Source organism: Mixophyes fleayi, chromosome 5, assembly GCF_038048845.1.
Source record: "Mixophyes fleayi isolate aMixFle1 chromosome 5, aMixFle1.hap1, whole genome shotgun sequence".
Classification (NCBI taxonomy): Eukaryota; Metazoa; Chordata; class Amphibia; order Anura; family Limnodynastidae; genus Mixophyes; species Mixophyes fleayi.
This window is the reverse complement of record NC_134406.1, coordinates 182,417,149-182,432,987: the sequence shown is the minus strand read 5'-3', so window position 1 is coordinate 182,432,987 and position 15,839 is coordinate 182,417,149.

Below are 15,839 nucleotides of genomic sequence, written 5' to 3'. Positions count from 1 at the left end.
AGTTAATAGTCTATAATTACGCTATAAAAAGAGAATATTTTCCATGTTTGGAAAACATTTTGTAATATTATTTTGAAGCATATGGCTTTAATGTATTAGTGATGTAAATATTGTCAGATTATTATGAATACCTCCAAATAAGTCACTTGATGTTACCAAATTGGCAACATTCTTTTTTTTATAACATGTTGGCAATAGAATACAATTAACTTGTTTAAAACATTAAAACAGCTTACATGATGGGATTTTGTTTTTGTGCCTCTTAAAGTACTTATAAAAGTGTTTGAGTGGGCACAAAACAAATGAGAAAAATTGTTGCTAAAAAGTGATAAGGTAAGGTATCATTATCGTCATCATCATTTATTTATATAGCACTCAGAGTTTTTCAATTTCAAGATAGCTTTAGTGCCAAGATAACTATAGCTGCATGATAAAAATGGGGATTAGCCTAATAAAAGTTTAATTATAAATTGATACATTAGATTTGATATGAGATTTGATACAAGTTGGTATGATCCATTTACAATAGATCAATCCCAACATGGAAAGTAAGCTGTTTAAACTGTTTTATATGCCTAATCTCTTAGGTATATAACCTTCTACCGAAGGCTTCATGTACCCAGAGTTATATCTCAACCAAAGCATAGGCATTTTTTGCTACAGAATTTATAACCAAAATCATATCCTTAAAACTGAACTGTAAGAGGCAAGTGAGAACACTATGGTGAGACACTGTTACATTTAGCAATAATGCAGTTCTTGTAATATATACAAATGTGATACGGATGTTCAGACTGGTAAACCCAAAAGCATAGAGGCTGCTCTGTGTGTTTGCCTAGGTGATCTCTATCTACTATCTGAGAACATTAAAACATTGGGGGTGGGTCCTGATTAAATACCCGATGCCTAAAAACATTGCAGTGTCTATGGAAACTGCATTTTAAGTCTGATTTTAAGTTAGTAATCATCATATATTATATTACCTGAAATGCACTCGCTTACAGGCCATTTTTTGTCTATTCTCTAGTAAAATCTAATATTACTGTTTGATAACACCACAACACTGGATAAAAACAGCAAAGAATATAAAGAATATAGTACAACAAGAAGAGGCCTGGATAAGCCAGAATCAATGAGCCTAGATGAGCAGGCACCCACATACAACACTTGTTTACCAGATTGCACCCAACTAACGAACATGCATGCAACACTTTATATTTGAGGGTTCCAGTGACCATGCACTAACCAGGAGAGGACTGGCACAGTTTAGCCCAGGGGGCAAGACTTGACTACTTGAAACATTTTAATGGAAAAAAATGCAGGTGGCCCAGTGACCCTGCCGAAGGTAGCCCATTATGGGACCGGCCCGGGGGGCAGATGCCCCCCAGCCCAGCCTGCCCCTGCTACTAACACACACACACACACACACACACACACACACCCCAATAGAATCCTGTTCCAGAATTTGACATTGAAAGACTTAAAGTACCATGCTGATAAATTAATAAACTTGGAAACCCCAACCTAACCCCATATACCCACTGAGTAAGCTTGCAGCAAAATGTATTTGGATTATTTTATCAACTATTTTTCAAGGATTTAAATTGAATCATTATCTGCAAATAGTAGATCCTGAATCACAAAAAGGACACCAGGTACATTAGACCTAGGAGTAATCATAGGACACTGATAGCACGGGCCAACAAGCAATAGACTGGAAATAGAAGTACAACCCCTTCCCAAGCTGGACTGGGAAAAGAAGAGGACCCCCCCCTTCCCCGACAGGATGGTAGCCATCATCCACAAACATGTCGGTCCAACTTTTTTAAAACGTTTTTTAAAATATTTTATATTGTTTAATCAGATTTTTATCGGATTTGCTTTATTGCCATCAACATACCTCAAGGAAAAAGAAACCAACTAAATCTGTAGATTACGTCCTTCACCTTTTTCTCAGTTTATAAAAAGATACATTGTATTGGATTATTATTTTTGCTTTTTTGCTCACAGAATATTCAGTACAGTCCTGTTTACTTTAAGGTTATTATGAGATCATCACAACTGCTCCCAGTTTTGCAGGGTTATCATTAAGGAGCTAAATGCATCTTAAATAGCATTGTAATGTTAGAAATGTTGCAGTTTTATCATTAAAAACACTTTTTTATTGCAAATGCAAGCACCTTTGTTTCATAATATCAAAAATAAACTAGGTTTGGCATATAATTTCTAATTTTTGCATTGTGCTTTGAATCAAACTTCTACCGCAAATGAGACAAAAGCAATTGCTCATAATGTTTGTCCAAGATCATAAAGAACACAAAGAGCCCATGATTTCCATAACACATTAGAGCTCTAAAGCAGGCTGTTAATATGAAAATACATTAGAAAAATTAGCAAGTAATTTTTTCTTTCTTTTGAAATCTGTACAGACTCTTACAGCTAAAATAATGTGTAATGTGTAACTGCGTTGCTAAGGAAACAACCTATTTTTCATGAATAGCAGAGCTAATGGCATGAGAAGCCTATGCAACTTATCACAGAATCTTTTAGTGCTGCCCCAGGCTGAACACAGTCCTGCAACCTCTTGTTAAAATGAACCTATTCTTCATAGCCTATGTGCACTTACCTTGTAATTTTCCATACTGTGACTACTTTAATACACTCTGTTCTTTGTCTTCTCTTTTGTCTAAATAAAAGGCAACTGGAAACATGTAGACATAAAAAAATAAATTACACAAAGATGCTATTTCCAAATAATGACAGAGATCAGTGAAATGTAAATCAGAGCTTGGTAGCTCAATGCTTTTTGAGGATAGGAAATTGCAATAACATCTATTTTTTGTGTTATCAGGATTTTGTGATTGGATTTTGCCAATGATTTATCCAAAAGCTAACCAAGGTCCCGTTGGTTAATGCTGATCAGTTCCTTGTATTAGTATAAAAATAATTGTATATTTTTTTCCAGTTATACATATCAACCTATTTTGCTATGAAAATAATTATTACTTATAAATTGTGGGAAGTAGGAACATTTACACTGGATGAGTATGAATTATTTAGAAAATTGTGGATGCATAGAACATGAAATAGAAAAACGTAAATATTATAAAAATAATAGAATGAGCTTTAATTTGGAAAAACTATTTTGTAATTAAATGCTGTGTGAGCAGTGTTCCTGTTAATGTTAATTATATATGTATTTGTGGAATGAACAAACAGATTTTGAAAGGGACTAATATATGGAGCTCATTTAGAAGTGGACATGTGTTTTCTTTTGGTGTAAGAAATACATCTCCAGTACATAAAAAATGTGCACTTCCGACTCTCTAAGAATTTAGAGGCAGAATGGGCAGGGGTGGCAAGCATAAATCAAGTATTGCAAGGGTGTGTTCATGTAAATACGACACAATTAGACATGGCTTCATGCGCTGATACTCCTTTTAGGAGGCATATCTCCTGCTTGTGCTGGAGGTCTGGTACAACAACATGCAATGATGATGATAATTATCAGTAGCATTGTTGGGTAATTTAGCAGGTGACTTAGAGTTGAATGTAAAAATTGCCTGTTGTCACAGCGCTTAGGCATTAGGAAGGGTATTTTATACTCTCAGAGCTGGTCTCATCATCACTGAGACATTCTTCAGACACTACATTAACCTGGCCAACTGACCGTTGGGTCACTGGATTATTCAGTGCCTGTCACCATATCTAGTGTTTCCACTGCTTCTAATGTTACTTAATGTACCAGAAACTTGGAATGTTCCTAACTATCATTCTGAGTTCTCCATGATTATTCTACCATTGTTATTAACTCTGTGTATGCTGAATCTAGTGACATCGCTGCAAGTATTTACTAATACTTTGTCCAGCTTTGATATCAGAGTTTCTGCCAGAGCCCCAGTGAACCATTTCCCCAGACCCTTGGCTTACTAATTGACAACAATACATTTTACTTGCATGCATTAACATCTGACATGCATTCAAACTGCACGGCACACTACAACAGCATAGTTCTAATTTCTGGTGCTAAGTTGCTGGCACCACTTTTATTATGATCATTCAATACTGAAGATACATAGGGCTTAGGGGTATATTTACTAAACTGCGAGTTTGAAAAAGTGGAGATGTTGCCTATAGCAACCAATCAGATTCTAGCTTTCATTTGTTTAGTGCATTCTACAAAATGACAGCTAGATTCTGATTGGTTGCTGTAGGCATCATCTCCACTTTTTCAGACCCGCATTTTAGTAAATAAACCCCTTAGTTTCATTCACGTGATAGTCTCTATATGTTAGCGCACTCCTGTTTCTTTCCCCAGCATTGCAGCCAGCCAGTGAGCTACATTCCTTAGAGTAATAGGTATACAGGCTTTTTCAGCAACCATTATACCTTACACATCAGTAACACTCATTTTAAGATATCTTCAACCCTAAATCTAGACTATAGATGTGTGCAGAGCAAATATGCATTAACCATCTTGTGTAGGCACAGAATTTGCTAAGGATTATATTTCAAAGATATGTATAACTCAATATAAGACGCATCTCAAAGGGTCATGCTTAACTTGTGTCATCACGACCTTACCCTACTGCACTTGTACATGAATGCCCCTGATTCATCTTTTGAAGCACAAAGGGCTGCAATCATTAGATATATCCAACTCAAAATATTGGTGCAAGTTGTGAATATGAGCTGTCCGACAAATTTTACATGATGCTCAAAATTATGACGTGCAAATGTATCTGCGTCCAAATCTAAATCAACTCCTTGGTATAATGAATAATACATTACATTATATTATATATAGAATATGCCTATGTAGAAAGGGTAAGTTACATGAGCTCGAATGTCTGCACTTTTTTACTCCATGCTATTGTCACGCATCACAAACTTTGACTGTGCCGCACAAGATGTAATAGAAAATTAATAATAACTCTATATGTGTGTTGTTAATCCCATTTACCATTTTTTTTTTGCAAAGAAAACATTGCACACAGTTCAGTAAATGTACTCTATGATGTGTTTGCATACAGCATGCAATATCCTGATGCCTGGAGGATACAAAATGGATACAATAAAGGTTACAATAAATGAATGCGGTTATTGAATGGGGTTTTTAAACTTGTCAGAATTAACTTGCAGCATAGTGGACTTCAGTAGATCAGTATGTTTTTATCACTAATAATAATAATAATAATAATAATAATAATAGTAATAATAATAAAACATTCTTCTACAGAAGCAATAAAGACAAACGTGTGATGCTTTATCCTCTCCTAAGAAAGGACAATGTTAAATTGGATTATGCACAATGGCTAATTGCATTACATCATATAAAAGGGCATACATGAATATATAATGTTATTTTGAACATACTTGGTTCATGTCACAGCTGAGGCATGTAGCTTCCCTTCCTATATTTCCATTAATATGCATAGAACTTTCTTGTGTTTTATAATGTAATGATCAGTATAGCACTAGGTTGTGCACTGGAGAAAACATAAGACGGTAGTTTATTTGGAATGTAATTCTAAGCAGCCCGGGGTCAGTCCCCAGTGGAGGCACTTATTTTTTTCTCAGCTGTTTGTATATGTTCCATTACTATGCACATCTCATTGTACTGTTTGGAATAACCTAATTTGTGCAGCCCCAGGGTTGTACATTGAAGAAAGAGTAATGGGCTTCATCATGGGCCATGCTTAAGCTCCCTTTGTTGCACAATAAGAAATGGACTAAATAATAGGTAATGTTGTGTATTATTGTATTCTTTTGTACAGTAAAGGGTTTCCCATTTCACACCATGCTATGCCATTATTTAGCTAAGAAAATCAAGTTCTATTGAACAGTTCCCCCATGAAATCCAATGAATTTACGTAGCTAATGTTTCATTTAAATAAGGTGAGTTTAATGCATTTGACAATTTGTAGCCAAGATTTGACTGCATAGCTGTCCATATATACGGTTTTAGTGAATAGTAAATATTGAATATATGCTTTTAAAATCATGAAATATATGTTTTCAAATTCTTGTCTCCGAAATAGACTATGTTAGAAAAAACAATACTTGCACTAATTTAATAATGCAATATATATATAAAAATAGTAAAATATAGAACATATTTTTTAAAAGTTGTGTTGGAAAATATCACAGATTACACCTGTCTAGATAGAAATTTTATGTAAGGAACATATGTATTAATTTGCATATGTTTAGTATAGCATTAAAGAATAGACTTAAAAAGTCTGGATGACTATAATAAAAAACAAAGAGGATGTAAAGAGTACATCCATTTTGAAAATTATTTTATAAGGAAACATTTGTTTTCTTTTATTCAAATTGTCAATGCAACATTGCAGTGAAATAAATAGAGAGTACCGCCACAATCCTTTTTCTGTTATAGCAGTAGAATAGCAATGAAAAATGTGTATTATCCAAATTATCCAAAAAATGTGTATTATCCAAATTATCCAAAGCATTTTTTTCAAGTGGCAATTATTTTATAGTATTTTTTAAACTTTTTTAATCTTTATATTGTTTTTACTAATTGTTTTTATTTTTTTAAACAAGTCTGAGCTTTCAGTTCTACTGTAAATGTGTGAACTGGCTCGCCAGGTCACGCATGCGCATATTCACTTAAACTCCGCTCAGCTGCCTTAGCAACATTTTATTGATAAACTATGGTGATAGCTGATTTTTTTATTACTGCAATAAACCCTTTTGCCATATATTGCTAAATATACCTGCTAGGGTCCCAGAACAATGACACACTGATGCCTGAGGTCCCAGCTAAAATTATAGCGCTAGTTCTTTAATATATAAAAGTATGTACAAAAGCAAATTTGTACACCTTTTACTCTATACTTTTATTTTATATGTCCAGTTTTGCTTTAATAAAAGCCTTAGGAAAATGTGTATGATGTTTATATATGTCCATACTTTTTACATTTTTTTAAAGAACAAACATGAAAGAACATGTCACTACAAATCTCCAATAATTATGCATAACTATTGCCACTTAATCAACCATTTATGAGTATATGCCCTGTAGCAGGTGCAAAAGGTAAGCCTCCTAGCAAGTGTATATATTTTTCAGCAGGTCTGCATGAGCCGTATTTATATATATTTATATAAGCACGCCTTTACTGTATTCGGCCAATGTTAGAATGCCTATCACTCCCCTGCCCCACTTCTCCAGGTGCCGGCAGGCATAAGTGCCAGAATTGTGTAAATCTACATAGGTGCATATGCTGGGAATGTGCAGAGCGATTTTACGAAAGATATGCTAGGCACACTAGTGTATGCCCCACATTGCATCAGCCCCATTATATCAATTCTCCCGCTTTATACAGTATTGCACTAACATAAAAGAGTACTCCCCACACTTTATGTTCCCAACTCTCTACACTAAATAATCTTATAAACACCAATAAGCCACAGGCATTACTGTATTAACCAAACTGGTTACTGTTAAACCCATGCACACACTGGCAAAAATAACATACTAGCACACACCACTAAACACCACACATTACATTATGTCCACTTGCTGTCTACAATAATCCCCTCACATTGTATTAAGTCCCCCACTCCCTACCCTAAAACCTCTACACACAGGACTAAACACCACATTAGACTGTGTCACCCACTGTCTGTACTGATATCGCTATACGCTCTTTTTATCACACCCAAAACAATGCTTTTTGATTCAAAAACAGACATATTAAACTTATATCTGTACCATCACAAACAATGCACCATTAGTGAAGACCAATCAGTTGTAATGATTTGTCACTGTCCATATTCTAAATCCCTTTCTCGCCAGCTAAACTATGCCATACAACATTCATGAAACTCCATGACTGACAAATGTTTATGGCATGGACAATGCCCAAGTTAATTTTGATAGTTTTTATACTATAGATAAACAATGATGTAATTCACTGATGTATATTTATTTCTGCAGACACATTAGCTATCTAGAATAGCATGGATATCTGCCACCATGCAGTGGGCAACAGATTTGCAGTTTTGCTCTGACGACTCCTACCAGCAATGTCTGTTGTTAACAAAGACATTTACACCTATCTGTTTGACATGTGCTAACACTTGTTACTTGTCATTCCCACATGCTGCTGAGTACTTTGGGAAGTTTGCCAATCTCTTTGGCTTCTGGCTTCTGTAGCTCTCTTCAATAAAGTCGACTAAATTGCTAAATACCTGCTGTAAAATAGATTACCACATTGCATAAAATAAGGATCTGTCATTCTTTTAATGTTTAGTATCCAAAATTTGTGTGTGCATTCTTCTGTACTGTATGTTAATAACAGCGCAACATGTAACAATACACAGCATAAAAAGTACTACAAATAATCATTTCCATCTCTGCTTGAATTACATAATTTGCAAAGATTACTTCTAGTAAAAATTCATTGACCATGTAGATTTCTAATTATATTTTTTTAAACAAGAATAAAACTAAATAAATTACAACCACAGATGAAGCACCTTTCTTTCAGATGAATAGCAAGATATGCCAGTGGCACAATGCACCATGCATATTTAACACTTTACCCTTCCCAAAACTTAAATGCAATAGAGGGAGTGGGTACTGCACAATTAATCTAAAAAAAATGTGCTTTACCTGTATATTTGATAAATTACAAGCACACCGTCCATATATTTATATTAACCCTTTGTACTGTTTAATCTACATATTAGGATAAATGTGTATAATAATATTGCAAGATTTGTTGCAAGATTTTATATGGCTTCCTGTTAAAAAGCCTGCTTCAGAGTGTACCATTAACTACAGTAGTAGTTTCTTTATCTGTGTTCCATAATACCATTTATCCTACACAAATTTTTCTGCTAATCATATTCATGTGTGACAATTTCCTCTCATTGCTCGAGCTTGGGGACCTGGTAGTGGGCGTGACATAATTGTGGGCAGTCCTGAATTTGTGCTGGACTTACTTAATTTTGTATTGGGAGGGGGAAAAGAGATGGAGACACCTTCCTCATTTAAAGGCATTATACAGAGAAATACAGGCAAAATTAAAAAAAATAGGCTTCTACACGATTCTTCATATATATACATGTAGATATATGTATATATATATATATGTATATATATGTATATGTGTGTGTATATACATATATATATGTATATATATATATATATATATATATATACACTTATATGTATGTATATATATATATATATATATATATATATATATATATATCAACCAACAGCATTAAAACCACCTTCATAATACGGCGCCTAGCGGTTGTTTCCATATTTTACTTTACCTCACCCATTGCCCTTAACAATTGTTATCCAACTTACATAATAAATAATGACACATGTGACTTCATTGGCAAAGAAAATTCACAAGATTTGTTGAAAATAATTCAATCAATTAAGGTGGTGGCAAATAAAAAGGACGACTAATCAGCTACCAGCTGTTACTGAGCCAAATAATGGTGACCAAATGTACTCTGACACTTCTAGGCAGCGCTAGCTTCACTCTCCCACTTTTAGCTCAGTAACTGGAACCCACCTGGCATGAGCAGAGCACCATAACTCCCCAAGGGGGCATTTTCTGACATGAACCTCACTTTTTAGGGCAAAAGCTCCACTGCCACTTGAATGTATCATTAATGGCTGCTGATTGGCCTGCTTTCTGCCAAAGCTTGGTTCCAAACTCCAGAACCCAAATCCACCACCACTGTGACCCTTCAAAATAAAGCAAGATCCGAAACAGCTGCTCTACAAAAACCATTCTTCCATAATATATGTGCTATCTGATTAATATAATATCAAATTTAATTGTGTGGTGTACCATATTGCATCCAACAATCCCCGCCAAAATCTTACCAATGGCCAGGTTCCCCTTGGAAGGGGCTCTATCAATGCGCAAAAGACTATTAATCCCTTTCCAAACCCTCATGGGAATAAAATCAGACAAAACCAAATAAAAACCCGGCCAGCGAGCCACTATTGAGGCCATGTCAGACTGGCTATCAGGTCTAGACCCGTAATCTTACTCAACTGATTGCCACTTTAATGGAGAACTAGCACCTTCTGAATCCTAAAATGAGCTTGAGACTTGGACAGAGTCCATAACAGCGAAGTCCAGAGCCGTATCTAGGGTGGTGCGGGCGGTGCCCTCGCCCAGGGCGCAAGCCTAAAGGGGCGCAGCAGCCGCCCGCTACCTAGCTCTTTATGACAATTCCAAATGGTAAAACTTCCTGTCAGTGGAATGCACATGCGTTCCACTGCGGAAGTCAAAGGCACATCGCTGTATTGCGTATAGCCCTGACACACAGCAGGTGACAGACGGGAGGCTGTTTGGGAGTAATATTGTCATTAAGGCAACGCTAGTCGGTAGGCTGTATCTGAAAGAATGAGATTCCCATCTACCCCGGCATGGCATTTCAGAAGATTAACCACGTGTGTCATCAGTGTAGACAGTGGCTGCTGGATAAGTGCTCATTATATATGGGTGATCTGAAAACTGGCATCACAATGCCCCTCTGTAGACGTGTCTTATGGAAATATAAGTATTAAGTCAGGGTGAGATCCAAGCAGTGATTTATAAAGTGATATCACTACCTCTGGGTGTGTTTATTAGTAAGAGCCCTTTGTGGCCATAAGTAAGGCTCCCCGCAGAGAAGACAATAGTGTGCCTTCACAATCCTCCTTTTGCTATAGTAGCATATATTAATTTCCAGTTGGTATTGCTGCTATGGTGATATTTTCTTGGTAAATCATTAATTAAATGCTTAATTTATTTCAATCCTACCACTATATATATATATATATATATATATATATATATATATTTATATATATATATATATTTATATATATATATATATATATATATATATATTTGCATTTGCAAAGATGTGTAACAGAATTCTTTCAGTAAAGTGATAGCCACACCCACACATTAGGTTGGCCACACCTACTTGTCAAATGCCACTCCCACATAGATGGGGGGCGCCGGTGCCCTGTCTCACCCAGGGCACTAAAATGTCAGAAAGTGGCGAAGTCCACTGCATCCTTCTAAAGCCCTACCATTGAATGCCCATCTTCCTCGTGAAAATAAACAAATTATGAGCAACAGCAGTCTTACTGGCCCAATATACAAAAGAATGTCCCACAATCCACACTGTCAAGAAGCCAAACGACAAACTGAAATATGGAATATGACATGTGTTATAAGAAAAACACATCATATACCAGAAGCAAAGCCACAAATGTAAACAGAGCAGGCCTAGAGGGGAAGGGATTAACAGGGGTGACCCATATGGAGGTAAAACCATAAAAAAACCTTGAAGGACCACAAGCTAATCAGGCACTTCATTCAGAGGAAAAAATAGGCAAATCCCTTTATGCTGTCTCAAAAAAAGGCGAGCAACACTCATCATGGGTCAACCCAACGGGGAAGAGAACTGCCTCAGCGCTTTTCTTGCATCCTAATATATCTTTTGTAGCAGTTAAATTCCTTTCTGCCAAGCACCATAAGACCACTAACAGAATAACCTTCCTCAGCGGGTTGGATATGAATTTCTGATGGATGAAATACCAACACTTAGCCTGCCGACATGAAAATGCTGGCAGAATAAATGCTGACATTTCTTTTTGCCTGAGACTTTGAAAATGATGATGTTGTGATTGCTGACAGTCACAATGCTGACAGTCACAGTGCTGACATTCAATGAGCAATGCCTGCGAGTGCAACGGCTATACAGTCACTGGACCCGCTGGCTATGCAGTCTCTGAACCCACTGGCTGTACAACCACTGGACCTGCTGGCTATAAATATATTTAATACATAATACAATAATACAGTTAAAAAAAAGCATGCCCCCCTCCCCAAACAAATTAACCCTATGCTGCCAACCTAGTGCTGGTAGCTGCAAAATTGGAGGGGGTGGGGACAAAAAGCATGGTGTCCCCCTGATTTTACACCAACCAGCACTAGGCTGTGCCAGCTCAGGCTGGTGGAACTATAGCAGAGTAACCTGCAGTGTGGGGTCCCCCTGCCATAATAACACACAGCCCTAAGCTAGTCAGCATATTGCACGTCAATAGGCCATGACACCCTTGAACTCTTTGTCATTTTCCTCAAACCATTCCTGAACAATGATCGCAGGGTGGCATGGTGCATTATCCTGCTGAAAGAGGCCACTGCTATCATGGTATACCATTGCCCGGAAGGGGTGTACTTGGTCTGCAACAATGCTTAGGTAGTTGGTACGTGTCAAAGTAACTTGCACATGAATGCTAGGACTCAAGATTTCTCAGCAAAACATTGTCCAGAACATCACACATCCTCCATCAGCTTGCCTTCTGCCCATATTGCATCCTCGTGCCATCTCTTTCCCAACTAAAATGATGCACATGCACCTGGCCATCTACATGATGTAATAGAAAACGTGACTCAGACCGCCTTCTTCCATTGCTCTATGGTCCAGTTCTGGTGCTTACGTGCCCGTTGTAGGCACTTTCGGCAGTGGACAGAGGTCAGCATGGGCACTCTGACCGGCCTGCGGCTGTACAGCAAACTGTAATGCATTGTGTGTTCTGACAGCTGTCTGTCATAGTCAGCGTTAACCTTTTCACCTATTTGCTACAGTAGATCTTCTGTGGGATTGGAACTGACAGGCTAGCCTTTGCTCCCCACGTGAATCTTTGAGCCTTAGGTGCTCATGTTCCTGTCACCGGTTGACCTCCCTTGTACCATTTTTGGGAGATACTTACCACTGCATACCTGGAACACCCCGCAAGACCTACTGTTTGGAGATGCCCTGGTCCAATCAAATATATATATATATATATATATATATATATACACACACATACCGATCAGCCACAACATTAAAATAACTGATCAGTATGTGTGTTTGTATTTCCATCCATCTATCTATCTATCTATCTACATAAATACATACATACATACATTATATATATATATATATATATATATATATATATATATATATATATATATATATATATATATTGTGACAAGATCCCGCTACTGCAGAAGCACACGCGTACAACTTCTTCCTTTTTATGGTTCTTTATTGTCAGGATGGTAATAATGTTTTGACACCGTATACTTGCACAACAATTATGGAGACCCTCAACGCTTACTATACATAGTCCAGCTCTCTGTCCAGATCAGCCAGCTAGCCCAGCGTTGATCTCCCTGAACAATGAAACAAGCAGGGTTTTATAACTGACACTCCTCCCACAGGCCTAGCTTGATGGACAGGTGACACACCCACCTTCTCTTTAAAAGGAAATGCCCATCCCTGGCTCTGTTTAGACTATCAGACCCACCCTGTCTGTTTGCTGAGAGGAAGCAGCTTTTAAATCATGTAAGTAAACCAATTTTAAACTACACATATGTTTTTACTTGGTTTAATCTCCACCTAAGTACATAACTGTGCCAATGTTTTACTCTACTTCCCTGCTTTCTCTGCATATTGCCAGCTAAATGCCTCCTTTTGTTACAATATATACACATATATACACACATACACGCACACACACATACCGATCAGCCACGACATTAAATGACTGACATGTATAGTGAATATTATTGCTTATCTTGTGTTGGAAGTAGGAAATATGTGGGCAAGTGTAGGGATCTAAGTGACTTTAACAAAGGCAAAATTGTGATGGCTAGTTGAGTATGAATATATATAACTAGAGATGGTCACTGATTGGATTCGGTTTTGGATCTGGATTACCGTCGTGTTTTGGTTTTGCAAAACCGCCATTGCGTGTTTTGGTTTTGGTTTTGTTTGGTTTTGTTTTGCTATTTTGTTGGAAAATCAATGTTTTTGGGCCTAAACTAACCCAATTTAGTGTTCCAACTGTTTTAGAGATAAGTAATCTAATTGTAGAGGTAATAAATCATCCAAAAAACAGTTTTATTCTTCGTTGGTAGGCCTTCATTTATTATACACACAAAATAGATTGTCTTCCTCTCCATCTATGCATATTGCCAATGCAGCCATCGTCTTTGGATGTATATTACACCCTACACTTATAGTTAAATATGTAAAGAAATGGAAAAAGGCAGTTTGCTTTCTGTCTCTATAGGCCCCCCTCCACTTGTTGAAGAAAACAAAAAATTCAGCCGTTATAGACTGTACAATATTAATTGACATGAAGAAAGCCAGTTTGTTTTCTTTCTCTCTAGGCTCCCCTCCACTTGTATAAAATACAAAAAAATTCAACCGTTATAGACTGTACAATATTAATTGACATGGAGAAAGCCAGTTTGTTTTCTGTCTCTCTAGGCTTCCCTCCACTTGTATAAAATACAAAAAAATTCAGCCGTTATAGACTGTACAATATTAATTGACATGGAGAAAGCCAGTTTGTTTTCTGTCTCTCTAGGCTCCCCTCCACTTGTATAAAATACAAAAAAATTCAGACGTTATAGACTGTACAATATTAAGAGAAAGGGACAAAGGCAGTTTGGGGTCACTCTGTCTATGACACCCTACCCTTAAGGAGAAATTGCCCAAACAGCAGCCTTTCAAGACGGTACGTGATATGGAAATGCCACAAGTCCCTTTCCTCTTTGGGGGTAGATTGCACCCTACACTTACATAGAAAGTTTTAAAAAGATGTTATCGTCATCATCTTCAGCTTCATCCTCACCCTCATCAATGTGTACGTCATCATCACAGACTATCAATTCATCGCCGCTTGAATCTGCCATTAGAGAACAGTCAGTGCTTGGATGTCTTGGATGGTGAAGGCCTTCCTCGTGGAAGATGTAGTTAATTTTTATAAACATCATTTTCTCCACATTTTTGGGAAGTAACCTGCTACGGCGATCACTGACTAAGTTTCCTGCTGTGCTGAACACTCGTTCAGAGTACATACTGGAGGGTGGGCAGCTTAGGTATTGCAAAGCAAGTTTGTACATGGGTTTCCAAATGGCCTGCTTTTCTTCCCAGTAAGGAAAGGGACTGTCTGACATTTCCATATCAACTACCTCTTGAAAGTAATCCTCCACCATCCTTTGCATGTTTATACTAGTATTGGATGGAGTTATGGGCAAAGTGACACATTTTTTTGAAAAATCCTTCAAACCAGCCCAGATGTTAAATTGTTCTGGTCTGCCACCTGAGTCTTCCCTGCTTCTTTTTGGGAATTTTAATTTTTTTACGAGCAGCAGCAGCTTGAGAAAGTGAAGGAGGACACGTTGTCAAGCCGAGGCCCAGTTCAGCGACCAACTTGCTGAGCAATAGCTCCTTGCAAAAGTTCACATCTCGCTCATTTACAAGTAAAGACTCAATGTAGGTTTTAAACCTTGGATCAAGCACAGTGGCCAAAACGTACTGATCCGAGTTCAAGATCTTAATAACTCGAGGATCATTGTGAAGCGAATTAAGTACTTGATCGTCAAGGCCAACATACTTTGCTGAATTGCTTGCTTTCAGCTCCTCCTTCATTTTCTCAAGCTGCTTTTCCAATAGTCTAATTAAAGGAATGACTTGGCTCAAACTATCAGAGTCTGCACTCACCTCACACGTCACAACTTCAAATGGTTTCAGCACCTTGCACAGGACTGAAAGGATTCCCCACTGTACAAGACTGAAATACATCCCCCCTCCTTTCCCAATGTCATGGCTTGTGCAATATGCTTGGATGGCTTTGCGCTGTTCCTCCATCCTCTGAAGCATGTACAGGGTGGAATTCCACCTAGTTACCAACTCTTGCTTAAGTTGGTGGCAGGGCAAGTTAAACTGCTCTTGGAGCTGCTGTAATCTCCTACATGCTGTGGCTGAATGCCTGA